The 14,689-nt window shown below is 44.1% G+C and overlaps 1 protein-coding gene across 1 annotated transcript in view; it reads left to right on the forward strand.

The window, feature by feature from the left end:
* Positions 1-10,412: 10,412 nt before the first annotated feature.
* AGTPBP1 (ATP/GTP binding carboxypeptidase 1) overlaps positions 10,413-14,689 on the forward strand; it is a 1,069,504-nt gene continuing 1,065,227 nt past the window's right edge. Inside the window, exon 1 of the mRNA XM_078675801.1 lies at positions 10,413-10,684. The gene's annotated coding sequence lies outside the window, so the exon portion shown is untranslated. The remainder of the gene's footprint in view (positions 10,685-14,689) is intronic.

A 14,689-nucleotide genomic window follows, 5' to 3' on the forward strand; every position in this document is an offset into this window, starting at 1 on the left:
TATATCTATATATATGATCAAGGGAGGGATCTCCCGAAACGCGTCATGGCGGCATCGGCAAAATAAAATAATGCACTGAAAATTTCTTGGGTCCGCGCTGGTCTTTTCAAGGTCATTGAAGCAGCAAGGTGAGGTTGGATTTATATATATATATAGACTATCGATGTGTTTGTATCACCACGGACTACAAATCCCATAATATCAGCTAAAGATGACATATGCTTGTCTATGGATTTGCCTGATAGAAAATGTTCAGAAATCACGTGACACACATCGAGAATCGACAGGAAGCAGCCCCTGATGACGGGGGTGGAGTCCCCCAGAAACGCGTCGGGCACATTACTCTTTGCAACGTGGAGAAGCGCGCTGAGACACAGCAGCCCGGAGGGGAGAGCCCTGCAGTGTGCCTCTCATGTCACAGGCATCTTGTATGAATATTTCCACGCGGCAGCCTGGCCGCGGAGAGAGCACCATCGCCTGCTGCTCTGTAATGGTGAGCGGCAGGATGGAGCTCGAAGCATCCAAACTTTTTGGCTGTACAAGGAGCGCAGGACTCGTCATTTTAATTACAGCGCGCTAAAGCACAATAAGCAGCCTACTCAAGGTATGAAGTAAATGCATCAAGCACCCAAGACTATCGATGTGTTTGTATCACCACGTACTACAAATCCCATAACATCAGCTAAAGATGACATATGCTTGTCTATGGATTTGCCTGATAGAAAATGTCCAGAAATCACGTGACACACATCGAGAATCGACAGGAAGCAGCCCCTGATGACGGGGGTGGAGTCCCCCAGAAACGCGTCGGGCACATTACTCTTTGCAACGTGGAGAAGCGCGCTGAGATACAGCAGCCCGGAGGGGAGAGCCCTGCAGTGTGCCTCTCATGTCACAGGCATCTTGTATGAATATATATATATATATATATATATATATATATATATATATATATATATATATAAAAAAACAATTCACCTAATGATTCCCCTTTGTTCCAGTGCCCACGATCAGTGCGAGTGATGCGGGGCGGGAATCGAGGCCCGCATTACATATTTACACCAGAAAGGAAAGACTCGCACTCCAGGAGATTTGATTGTCAATCTTATTTAATCCAGGGTATTACAGCCAGCATCACCAAGTCCTCACAAACCAATGCGTTTCGACCAGATTGGTCTTGATCACGGTTAGCGGTGATCCACTACTTGTGTCTGTTTATACAGAACTACCTACCCAGCCAATTATGATGCATTGTGGGAAATGTGGTTTTTCAAACAATGCAGTGCTCAGTGCATTTCATACTATTTACAAAGTTTCTTTGTTAGTGAATCCTTTCAGATACTGTTTTCATTTTATCAGTTCATTGTTTAGGCACAATGTCTGGCTTTTGACGATCGATTACATGATGGTTCAATACCTTGAATGTACCAAATTATCTGATGGTAATAATTACCCCAGGTATTCCTTTCGGTTGTTGGGCTCAGTGCCCTTATATCAGTTTTTGATCCTGATTCAAGTGTTCTTCAAAATATTTTTACAAATGTACATGCAGCTCTTCGTCTCCGTTCAGCCCTGCTGGCTGTTTGGTGTGGAATCTAATTATCATGTTTGATTCCAAACTTCTCAGTTTTTATGTTCTGTCACCACCTCTTTCATTTACCGGTATTGTTGCCAACCCCCAGTATTTCATTTGCTGCCAGTTGTGATTTTGAAGCATCTACAAAGGTTTTTGTCATTGCATATGTCTGATCATCATGTTTGAATGCATAAATGTGCTCCAAAATTCTCTTTTTGAGTTGGCAGATTGTACTTCCAATGTATCTGCAGCCACAGTTACATTCTAGCATGTATACCACATATGTGCTTTCGCTGTTGATGTTCTCTTTGATCATATATTTCTTTCCTTTGAAGTCAGTTATTTCTTTTTTGTTTTCCCCTATCTTGCAGGCTTTACACTTTTCACATTTTTTTGAAGCCAGTTTGATGGTCCGTTAGCCAAGGTTTTTATCTTTGGTTTTGAGAAGTGGCTTTAAACAAGTTTGTCCTTGATCGACGGGGCACGTCTGTATGTGATGCTTGGTTTCTCCTTCAGTATACTTTTCAGATCTGGATCCTTTAGTAGTACTTTCCAATGTTTAGTCATTATTTTTGCAAATGAATGTTTTTTTTACTGTATGTCAGGATCAATCTTATGTCTGAATTTTCTGATTTTTTTTTGTTGTTTTCCCTTACGATTTGCAGAGTATGATCCCTGGGAATTTGTTCAATTTTTTCCCTTCCAGCCAATACGTAATCTTCTTTTAAATAATATCAAGTATTAATCAACTAAACTGGCTTCATTTTATGGACGCAAAGCTGCACCACAACTGTGAGTAATTTATGGTATTTTGAGAAATTATTTCCAACACGAAAAGGGTGATACTTTGTGTACGGAGGGGAAACAGGCTGTGACTGCCCACTGAAATGTATTCAACAGAATGCATATATTTGCAAGAGGCAAAAATTTCAAGCATGTTGCCAATATAGGTCTATAAACAAAGACTATGAAGGGACAATTCAGAGGAATGTTTTTCAAGCAGAAACTGGAAGCATGGCTCTTCCTTCACAGAACGCGTTTCATGCAGGTGGCTACGGAAGTACACTGTGCAGGCAAGTATTTTACGCTTGCCCTCAAAACACTCTTTCAGATTACAGTGACTTTAACGTAAGAGATTTCTGGCTAATCAACACAAAGAGCGGGAAAAGGGAGTCTCTAGAGTTTGATACGGCCAGTGAAGAATCTACATATTAGCTTCTTGGTAAATACTGCAGCACAATTCCTGAGGCAGCTGGGTGGCCTTTCCTGCAAACCACAACAATTACTGACATATGGCACACCAACAAATGCAAAAGCCGCGCAGCTGTGAAAGAGACGCGGCCGCCCGTGAAATGGAAAGCGATCGTGCTAAGAAGCAGTAGCTGTTTTCAAGCACACACTCGTGCTTGTGGCACCATCCACCTTGTGGGAGCGAGGAACAGCCAATTAGCATGTGCGCCACTGCTCACTCCCGCAAGGTGGATGCTGCCACAAGCATGAGTGTGTGCTTCCAAAAAGAGCAGAGCGACGGCTAAAGGTCCTCCTATGCAGCGCATGCATGCTGCGCAGGCGAGACCTTAAAAGGTCATCGATAAATCGTAACCATAACATGACTTTTTCTGTGTATCTTTCCATATCTTCACCCCACGCTATTGTCCTTTCCCACCACCCCAAGGTGAGATTCGAGTAGCTGGGTGAAAATGACACGCCCATGGCGGTCCCGCATATTTGGCGATATAGTTGCTGGTCAAAGATGAAGATATTATTTCTTAGGCAAAGCTCAATCCATCTCTTTGACCATTTTTTAATGTTCCAGGTATTTTATATCTCTCTGCACTAGGATGTATTCCAATGCTCAAAGTCCCATACCATGATTGATCGATGTGTAGAGTGATACAACATCTATTGTGGCTAGTACGTAGTCATCTTGCCAGTGTGTCTCATTTAGGATTGTCAAAAAGTCACCTGTGTCTTTGAGATATAAATTTAATGTAGTCACAATTGGTGCCAGAAACGAATCCACATAGTTCGAGAGGGATTTGTATAGGCTGTCACAGCTCGAGATTATTTGTCTTTCTGGTGGATTTGTCAAGGTCTTATGAGTCTTTGGGAGAAAGTAAATGGTCAGGATTGTTGGATTCTCTTTCGTTAAAAATCTTACTTCATCGTAGGTCAATAATCCCTTTTCATCCCAGGTCTTGAATTTAAAGTGTAATTCCAAAACCAGATCATTTATAGGATTTGTTTTTAGTTCAATTCAAACCAAAATCAAAGTTCTGCTCTTTCCTAAATCCAGGCTACAAGATCAACTTATATCACGAATTGGTAATCTCGGATTTGGAAAACCTAACGAATATCTCAAACAGCAGAACGAAAAAGAATCTAATGAAAACTGAGCGAAAAGCGCTGAAAGAATTAATGGAAAATGAAAATTTGGAAATAAAATCAGCCGATAAAGGCGGCAACATTGCCGTAATGGAGAAGACACAATACAAAAAAGAGGCACTATGACAATTATACATGACTGAAAACAATAAACAACTGAAAACAAATCCTTTAAATGATCTGGTTCCTGCCGAAAGGCATCTGGCTGATGAAATGAAATAATTTTCAAGAAATTGACTTACACGTGAGTGCTCTGCTCCTTTGGGGCTTTGGTTGCTAACATATGCGTAGCATGGCTGCTGCCACAATGGAGGCACCTGTTCAATGGAGTTCGGCAGTAAGTGCCAATTGGTGTGAATTTGGAATGACTTCCAGAACTGCCGCAGCTCATGAAGAGTCAATGTCTGCTGAAATGGGATATTACTAAATGTAGAGACATTTGCTACTAGGAGAGTATCTCCTGGTGTTGTACACTGAATGGCATTAGTGGTAACAAGGGTAAATAGTAAAATGTCTGAAGATTGATTGTGCACAGAAATCATCATGACTGAAAGTCAGCATTTTTTAAATAAAGCATCCATGGGACAAGTGTCCATTATAGATAGAAAATCTACTAAAGTAGGAATGTAATCACAGAGTTCGTCATTGGGACTATTGGAAAACTGTTGAGCATACACAGTAATGACATTATGCTGGTTTGGCACTTCATGGAGGCAGAGAGATCTGGGTGTGCCTTCAAGACAAATCATCCACAGATGTGTATCAGTCTTTTTAAAAAAGTAAAAGGTCATGTGATTCTGTACGTACTTCACTGCCCTTGAGAAAGGCAGTTCCTGCCGAAACGCGTGTGGCTGATGAAATTAAATACATTTCAAGAAATCTACTTACCCATGAGTGCTCCGCTCATTTGGGACTTTTTTTGCTAAGATATGTGTGGTGGGTCGCTGCCACAATGGAGGCACCTGTTCAATGTAGTTTGCCAGTAAGTGGCAATTTGTGTGAATTTGGAATGATTGTCAGAACTGCTGCAGCTCCGGAAGAGTTAATGCCTGCCAAAATGGGACCTTACTAAATGTAGAGACATAAGCTACTAAGAGAGTGTCTCCTGCTGTTGTCATGTCATGAATGATGTAATATGTGAGGACCTAAGCAGTGCATTGTTGGGGTATAAGTTATAGTTAGCTCAGGTAACTATAACTGCTGAATTTCACTGTTTTTGTACGAGTCAAATGTGAGCTTAAATATAACATTCCTGTAACCTAAGGTTTTTTCAGTGAATTTCTAGGGTTTTTCTAGTCTACTTCCTAACAATTATATCCCTATACCCTTTTTTTTACAGTGAATTTCTAAGGTTTTTAAAATGATGTTTCCTAACTATAACGTCCCTGTAACCTTTGTTTTCTTAAGTGAATATATATATACATACATATATATATATATATATATATTTATGTGTGTGTGTGTATATTTATGTGTGTGTGTGTGTATATATATATGTGTGTGTGTGTGTGTGTGTATATATATATATATGTGTGTGTGTATATATATATATATATATATATATAATATAAAAGGTTTATACTACATGTAAAAACCCACATTTTCTTTGTAAAGGCATGCATGAAAAAGGCATAGTTGTGGTAAAGACTTGCGTGGGAATTGCATGCGTGGTTCCGTCATGCAACATTATGCTTCAGTGCGGTTTGTCAGGACATCTTTTCTTGTGTCTCTGAGACGCTGGTGGTATTTGCTTAGGGCTTACTTGAAAGTGGTTCAGTCTGTGGTGTCTCTGCTGGTGGGCCATCCTCTCCTCAGTAGTTAGCAGCTGCGTTTCATTGTTCAGGGTTCTGTCGTCCAACAGCTGGCTTGTTTGGTGGCTCTGCTGGTCTTTCCTTATTTGAATGGCGGCAGCTTGGTCAGCGGCATTGGTAATCCAAGTGGTGAAGTTCTAGACTGCTTTCTCCAGGTTGGTTGCAGGGTTGGGCTGGATGTTGTGATGGCATCTATCCATTGGGTCTGTGTTACTTTGTTCCAGCTGTAGAAGGTGATGATGGAGGTGGTGGTGCATGTTGATCCTGCAATGGTGAAGTGGACGATAGAGCTGGGTCAGGCCGATGTTGCTCATACTTTCCAGGAGGTTGGCGGAGTTAGAGTATGTGGGATTGTCTAGGTTAAAGTTGAGGTCTCTGAGAAGGATGAAGTGCTTGAACTTGATGGCTAGTAGGGCGATGAAGTCACAAAAACTGGTGTGTGGCCCTGGTGGTCTACAGGCCAGGGTGCCTCTGATGGTCATTCTGTTGTTGGTGTGGGTTTGAAAATTGAGGTGATCCATATTCATTGTGTTAAGGTCCTTTGTGGTGGTACATCGTATTGTTTCTTTGTCGATGATGGTGACGCTTCCACCTTGTTTGTTGGTGTGGTTTCAGTGTGCCATCTTGCAGCCACTGCAGTGGCGATCTCGTGGTGGAGGAGAGGTTGAACTAGGTTTCTGTGATGTAAATCACATCACGGGCGAGGGTGGTGATGGTGTCCCAGACTTAGGTGGAGTGTTTGCAGAGAGATCGGGCATTGAGCAGGAGGCATCGGAGAAGTTCCAGGTAGCTTGTGGTCAGCTAAGTGGGAGCTGCGCAGGTTTCTGTAAAGGCTGCAGATCCTGAGTTGCAGGTGAAGAGAGAGTGGTGGCAGATGATAGGCCCTGCTGTTGAGTGAGGAGAAACAAGGCACAGGTTTTTGCAGCGTCCGGGTCCAGGGCTCGGAGTTCGGCAGCGGAGTTCCTGTGGGTGGTCGTACGGTGAGTTCTTGGCTCTAGGCGTGGGCGAGGTGTGGACGGGCGCAGACCGACTTGCCTTTGGCACGACTTCAGCACTTGCCACCTGACCTTTTAACATACATCAATAATATTCTAAAGCTATTTGCTTCCACAAAAATACATACTTGTTCCCATGGTATTTATTTGGAAACATTCTTGTAAAGCCTGATCTATTGGCATTGGCAATGCTTGTTTTTACTGTTGTGTTCCATATCATATCCACGAGCATTGCCTGCAGCATGCACAAATGAGTGCAATCTCCCATATCTTACATAATACCCTTATAGTGTGTTTTTACAAGTGCAAAGCTGGTCAGTTGTCATGGTGTGTCAGGCACATGATTCTAGTTCACATGCTTTAGCTGCACCTGCAAACATATATGCCATGTCTCTTGTAAAGATCTCCTAGTTACACGTATGTGGTCAGACCCCTCTCATAGAACCTCTCACCTCTTTCACCCCACTTAAAGAACTGTCACTGGGGATCAGAACATGTTCTCTGTATACTAGAAAGTTCAAAGAAGTCGTTTTTTAGCCTTTTTGTGCCATAAACTATAATTGTGGTGCAGTGGTTTTGGTGTACTGTGATGAGGGCTTTTTCACTCGATGTAGCCTGATGTAAATGGTCTATTCACAAAGCAGTTACATTCCCCAGACTTTGTATTTGTGGAAATTTTAAAGTACAACAAACACTGGTAAATTGTTCAGCATCAATAGGTTGATCCATTATTAAGATTGCCTTTTAGGAGCAGAAAAATATATGATAAGAACATTCTTGAAATACTGTCATATAGTAAGAAGTTGCCCTCGTGGTTATGTTTTTCTTTTGCAGATCTTATTATTTTAACCTACTGATGGAGTTGGAAAAAAGGAGCAATATTCATTTAATTTTAAAACCAGAAACATGTTCTGTATGAGTTTAAGGCTCATCTCTTAACCCTTTTCACTTCTGAGCTGTATTTGCATTTAATCTTTCTGTCATAAACATGAAAGTAAATGCAAAATATCCAAAAGGCGTTTTGATGTTAAGTTGTGGAAGGCAAACAATTGAATTTAAAATTGTTGTTATACTGGAGGAGATAAAACATGTAGATATGTTATGTTATGTTAAATATTACTTGTAAAGAGCACGTACACCGGGTTAGTTTCATGGCACTGCTCTAAGGGATGCCGAACCCTGATAACTTACTCATATGTTTGTCTAAACAACCATGTCTTGGTGAGCTTCCTAAAGCTCATGAGGTCTATGCAAGATCTAATTTCAAGAAGCAGGGAGTTCCAGTATCTGGGGGCTAGAACGGCAAACCTAGTTCCACCCAGTAGATAACATTTGCATTTTGTATCTTTTTGTGTTTAATACGAGCAAAAGCATTAGGGTTAGAATTTTAAGGTGTTCTAAGTTCTTCAAGGGGGCTGCTGAGAGTAGTGGCAATAAAGGAGATTGCATAATGTTAGTCTCCGATCCTTGCCATAAAATTCCCTGGATGTGTCTGCCCCTCCTCACCAGCCACATCAGCCCTGGTGTTCATTTCTGGTTTCAGCATAGGTACCCTATACCGCAAGACAACTCAACCTCTATAAGGTGCCCAGCAGTTTGAGGGCAAGGGCCGCTGAGCCCATCAACCCATTGATCAATATCAGCGAGCCACCCAGTCCACTGCAAAAGCTTCCCTCCAGCCCCCGGCCCACCTGCAAAACCCCTTTACTGTGCCCTTAGCAGAGCTCAGCCACCCGGTTAGAAGCATGATCCAGCAATTTGTGCCGAGTTGGCGGACCATAACATCACCAAGGTGGGTCCTGCATTGTTACCCCACTGCACCTTTTACCATACTCAGAACGACTGACAGATGACCATCTGTCTGTCTTAAGGAAGGAATTGCAGGCTCCTTTGTCCATTGGGGCTATTGAGAGAGTGCCTGTGCCAGGGTTGTGGTTGTTAATTCTGCTACTTTCTGCTGATGAAGAACGGATGGCTTCATCCTATTTAGAACCGCACACTCTCAAAGCCTTCCTCTCGAAAGACAAGTTCAAAATGCTCACACTGGACCAGGTCTTATCTGCCCTCGACCCTGGATACTGGATGGTAGCATTAGATCGCAGGGCATCTTAAGGATTTCGGGGGCCCAGGGCCAAACATATTTTGGGGCCCTCTGTTCGGAACAGCTTTGAATTTATGATCCAATTCCAGCTTTTTCATGTCCACTTTGGCCAGGTCACTGACACTGCACAGGCAGACTGGTCCAAAATATAAATGTGTTTCCTTTTAAGGGATAGAGAAGTGTGTTTTAAATACTCTAAAATAGCAGCATCTTACTAATAGTATTGCAAATAAGCGACCCACTGCCATTTGTCAAATGTGAGGTCCTGTTTTGATCTAAAAGAAACTTTTTTATAGATGTTGCATGGTGTTGAAAAACATAAGCAACCCGGTTCTCTGCAAAATGTCTGTAATAGGCTCCCACACATTAGCCATATTGAAGGAAAATATATTCTAATAAATCTATGTTTAAAAATCATTCAAGGTCATAAGGGCAAGAAGACTGTGTGGAAAATAGAACCGCTATTAAGGGGCCCCCTGCAAACCTGGGGCCCTGGGCCAGAACCCACTTTGCCCGTGCCTTAAAATGTCTCTGTTAGATCTGAAGGACACTTACTTACAAATACTTATCCTGCAGGCCCATTAGCACTACCTGCGGTTCGTGGTGGGACAGAAACATTTTCAGTTTTCTGTGCTTCCCTTTGGTCTCACCATCGCCCCCAAGGACTTTGTGGGCAAGATTCACGGCAGGATTAAGAGACAAGTCAGGAAGGATTACTCTTTTTGGGGTAGCTTCCTGCCCTGGATGTAACTGTACTACAGCCTCTGGCCGGGCACAGCCAGAGGCTATAAATAATAGGTTGAAAGACCACACATGAGATTTGCCCATACAGCAGCACTAGGTGTGGATTACAGTGCCTGTTGTAATCGTGTGACACGCAGGTGGTTAGGCCCCACCTCCACTGCTAGGTCCAGCTGTAGTAAAGCTACGCATGTCAAAGTACCTCCTAAATTTAAAGACTATGTTGTATATTGATTTTCATTTTCCATTATATGTTTATTGATGTTAATTATTTTATATCTTTAACTATGTTTATAGTTGTTTTTTTTTACCGGTGCTTGTTTATATTTACATGCTCCTTCTGTGGAACATAGAATTCTGCAATGTATCATTGGTTGTCCTGGAGATCATTTGAGCTTGGCCAGCAAGCAGGCTGCTTGGTCATCTCTTTCCTTGTGGGTCTGTTTCTGTACTGGTATTGAATTACAGCTTGTTCCAGCCACCGTTTCCTGTCAGTATAAAGGAACATGTATAAATGTCTTTGGATGAATTAAGCTGCAGTGCACGGGGTAAGCTCACTTCGTGTGGTTATTTAAATACAGCATCTTAAAACTGGTGAAACACAAGCACGGGGACATGCGCCTCAACTTTGACAGAAATGCATCATTATTTAGGCTGGGTGGCATTTCTCTCTTTCTGGTGAAGGCAAACCTGGCGGGCGAGACGCCTCAGCAGCGCCTCTGCTGCAGTAGCGGCAGTCCTCCTGCGGGCGGCGCGCGAGCAGACAGCAGCGCCACTGTCTGCGAGTGACCCGCAGAGAGGGTGACAGAGGGCGTGGCGTGCGCGGTGACGTCACACAGGCTGCAGGCCCGGAGGCGGAGTGGCTTCCGAGCTGGACTGTTTGTATGAAAACATTCAGCGTTCGTCCCGAATGCGGCGGCCGCTGAGCTTCAGATCCACGGTGGCGGCGACGCGGCACAGCCAGCGGCCGCAGAGGGCCAGCGCGAGCCCGGGCGCCCCCGAGAGAGTACACCACCGCCGCCGCCCCTCTCACTGAATGAATGAGCAGCGCCGTGCCAGCACAGGGGAGGAAAAGGTGAGAATACCAGCCCCCCCGAGGTGGGCTCAGGGGCTGGGACATTCTGGGCTTCGGGGGAGGACTCCATGTGTTTGGAAGACTTGGGGGGTCGCAGGACACTGGTGGGTAAAGAGGAAGTGGGACTGAGTGTGGTGGTATGTGGCAGGTGGATTGGCTGATTGCTCTGAGTGCGGTTTATAGATGTTATCACTCAGCAGGATAGTGGGTTGATGGTGCATGTGGGGTGCTTGGAGATGTGTTAGTAAAAATAGGGTGTGCATTGAATATCAAAGGTGGGTTGGGTGAAGTAGCACGATGGGTGATGAATCAAGAAAACAGTTGGTAAATGCTTTGGAGTAATGAAAACGCTCAATCGTACCCTGGATTTGCTTCCACTGAATTCCAGGCGGACCATGACTCAGGCACTTATCACATCCCGTATTGATTATGGGAACGTGTTGCTCCTGGGCACTTCTGCTAAAAACATCAGGAGGCTACAAGTCCTGCAGAATTCTGCAGCACGCCTGGTGTTAAGACTCCCCCGTAGAGCCCCCTCCGGACCCTCTTTGGCCTTCCTCCACTGGTTACCTATTAGCAAGAGGATTTTATTTAAAGCTCTCCTCTGGTGCCATAGGATTATTCATCATAAAGCTCCTTCCTATCTATCTGATCTGGCATCTCTGTATGAGCCGAATAGATCCCTTAGATCCAAAGGAATGGGCTTGCTCAGAACATCGCGCCCCAAAAAAGCCAGAATGGGAGGCAAGTCCTTCCGCTTACTGGCGGCCAAGAACTGGAATCTCCTCCCCACGAACATTAGGCTAGAAGCGAATGAGGCCTCTTTTAGAAAGATGCTAAAAACCCTTTTATTCACTTTGTAGTGGTTCTATTTTCTGCTCCTAACACTCTTTCTCCATAGCGCGGGGACACGCCGGGAGGCGTCACCAGGCGCTTTACAAACCCCTTTAATAAATATACTTCAGTGCTATATGATAGATCTGAGGATAATCAACGGTGGCCCACTAGCGCCATAAACGAGTCCCATTTTCAGGGTCTCTACATGAAATACATTTACTGTGAACTGGAATGCTTTACGTAGTCGTTAGAAATCGTTAATACCCGTCTCAGTTCCTGCTCTCGTGTTTAGGGCACTGGTGGGATGCAGTGGAATATGGCAGAAGGGTTGAGTTGAATGGGGAAGGTGGGTTCCATAAAGCGAGATGGGAGTGTGGGTAGGGTATACAGTTCTTGGTAAGCGGGATAGATTACTGACAGATGTGTGGGATGGATCCGATACAGTACATTCAGGCATAGAAGATACATGAACATTTAAGTTGGTAAAGACCGAGAGATGAGGTAGTGCTAAGTGTTGTGAATGTGATTGATCAATCAATCAGGATTTGTAAAGTGCGGCAAATCACCCGTGAGGGTCTCAAGGCGCTGGACTTGCTAGGTGATCTGATTAATTCGAACAACCAGGTCTTGATTTCTTTCCTAATTTTCTGGAGAGGACCTGAGGTGATGGGTAGGTCGTTCCAGGCTTTGGCTGCCAGGTGTGAGATGGAGCGTCTTCCGCTGTTGTTTTGGTGGACCCGTGGGCTGGCTTTGAGGACGAGGGAGGCGGATTGTAGCTGTCTGGTCGGTTGGTGGAAGGTCATGCATTTGTTGATGTATGCTGGTCCTTCATTGTGCAGGGCTTTGTAAGCGTGGGTCAGCATCTTAAACTGACATCTCTTCTGTATTGGGAGTCATTGTGGTTTCTTGACTTGGGGAGTGGTGTGGGTTTGTCTGGGAAGGTTGAGGATGAGTCTGGCCGCTGAGCTATGGATCGAAGTAATTTGTGGGGTACAAAAAGCATGAGCTATTGTTTTGTACACTCAATCGCTCCGTTATTTCAGGTTGGTAATATCTTCCTGCAAAAACAACAGTTGATAGACAGAATGCCGAACAATGTCATACATTCACCCCAGTACAGACGCGAGTCCCATGCTCTCCACACCACTGGAGTCAAGCTATCCTGACTGAAGACGGCTGATAGCCAGAAACCGGTCCTAGGATGCTTGATTCCGGTCCAGGAAAGACATGGCTTGGCAGTTCAGGCTGGACTGTTCCCATGAGGCACAGGGTCAAGGCTGATTTGCATATGGCCATGTCTGAATTGGGGTGGTGTGGAGTGCAAAAACACGATGGATTCAGGCCCAGATCTCTGTACTGGGGTGAATGTATGACATTGTTCTGCATTCTGTCCATCAATTGTTGTTTTTGCATTTGGTAATATCTTCCTGGCATCTACGGCGTCTATGTTGACTCTAGAACATAGCGGTTTATTCTAGGCTGTCTTTGTACAGGCTGTAATGAGGGGACATGATGTGCATCAGTGACACACAGTGCCATCCTTATTATTTAAAGCAGAAGTCGTTGTGCATGCACAGCGCTTAGCAGTTGCTAAACACAGCTGAGGCTCCTTTAAAGAAAGGACGGTACATTTGGAAGTATTGAGGTCACCTGAAATATTGATAATAGTGGCACTTTTCGCTCAGACATCCATGGCGTTTGTTGGTCACATAGACACTAACTGGCATGCAAGGATGCCCGTTTAATTAGAAGTAGACGGGGTAGCAAGAGTTAACAGCTAACTAAGCTCCTTGCTACTATTGATATTGCCCTGGATGCCCATAGTTGATAGAGGTAAAAAAGTGGCGCCAAGAATAAGTAAATGGGGTGAAAATGACCCCGTTACATTCAGTCATTTCCACCAAGCTAATAGGAGCCTGTTAATGTTGGGGGGACGCACAAGGTCAACCATTACCATTTGTTGCAATCATGCAGCCTTTGGGGGCAAAGTGTGCATGATGTAACTTCCATCCGCCGGTGCGCTTAGGTGGCTGCTTTCAAGATGTGAATTTCCTGCACCGTGGGCCTGTGCAACAACAAGGCCAATTCAACCTGAGTCCTGCAGTTACAAGCTTGGTACAGTCCGAGAGACCTTCACCCTGCAGCCTGCTTGTGCAGACAGTGACGGGCGCCAGAGGACTCGAGCAGTTGTGGACGGACAAGCCCAGGACAACATTGAAATGGGAAAGCTTAGATCAGCCTGGTTGCTGATGGTGACAGGCTCCGGCGGCATGGACTGTGATTTATGACAGGCAGCAGCACCCTTGGGCGCTGCGACCGTGGCTGAGAGCAACCTGGGGTCCGCCCTATCCGGAGCCCGAGTACACCTGACACAGAAGCGACTGCTGCAACACGCGTAGCAACCGAGCAGCCCAACTCTCAACAAACGGGTGCGGCGCAAAGAAGCCAGGCCTGCTGGAGACTAGTTTCATCTTGCAGCATTCAATTTCAATTTCAAATTTCAAAACTTTATTCGGAACATGTAAATCATGTCCATAAAAGTACATACAACAATACAAATAAAAGAAGAAAATGCACTTGGTCAATCGCAATCAGCTACAAATACGGTAAGATACATATAATAAGCAAATAACACATTTAAAAATTTTCCAATAAATATGATAGAGTAAAAATATTGATAAATATGTTTAAAAAATCATGCTTTTCCTATAGCTGATGGCCCTGAGTAAAAAACTAGCCGTATAAAAACAGATGTCAGGGTGATGCAAGTTAAAAAGTAATTTCATTGCCGCTTTAACAGTTCTTGCTCCAAATTTAATAAGTAGAGGTTTTAAAAAGAATTTACGACATTCGCTATACAGGTTGCATATAAACAAAAAGTGCTCTGTGCTTTGTTCTGAAAAATTGTCGCACCGACATGGACCAGTAGGGCGCTTCTTAATCTCAGGGAATGCAACCAATAGGTGGACCGTACCCATCCTCATCCTGGTGAGAACAAACCGATGTTGCCCTTTAGTCACCTGGACGAGGTAAGGGTGTAGGCCCACAGATTCATTCAAATGGTTATAACGTATACAAGTAGAAAGTTTAAGATCATCCGTAGCTCGTCTTTCTGCACAATGATTTAAAAAAGTTAATTTCAGACTCTCCTTGGAGAGATCCGAGGCA

This window comes from Lissotriton helveticus, chromosome 2_1 (assembly GCF_964261635.1).
Source record: "Lissotriton helveticus chromosome 2_1, aLisHel1.1, whole genome shotgun sequence".
In the NCBI taxonomy this organism is placed as follows: domain Eukaryota; kingdom Metazoa; phylum Chordata; class Amphibia; order Caudata; family Salamandridae; genus Lissotriton; species Lissotriton helveticus.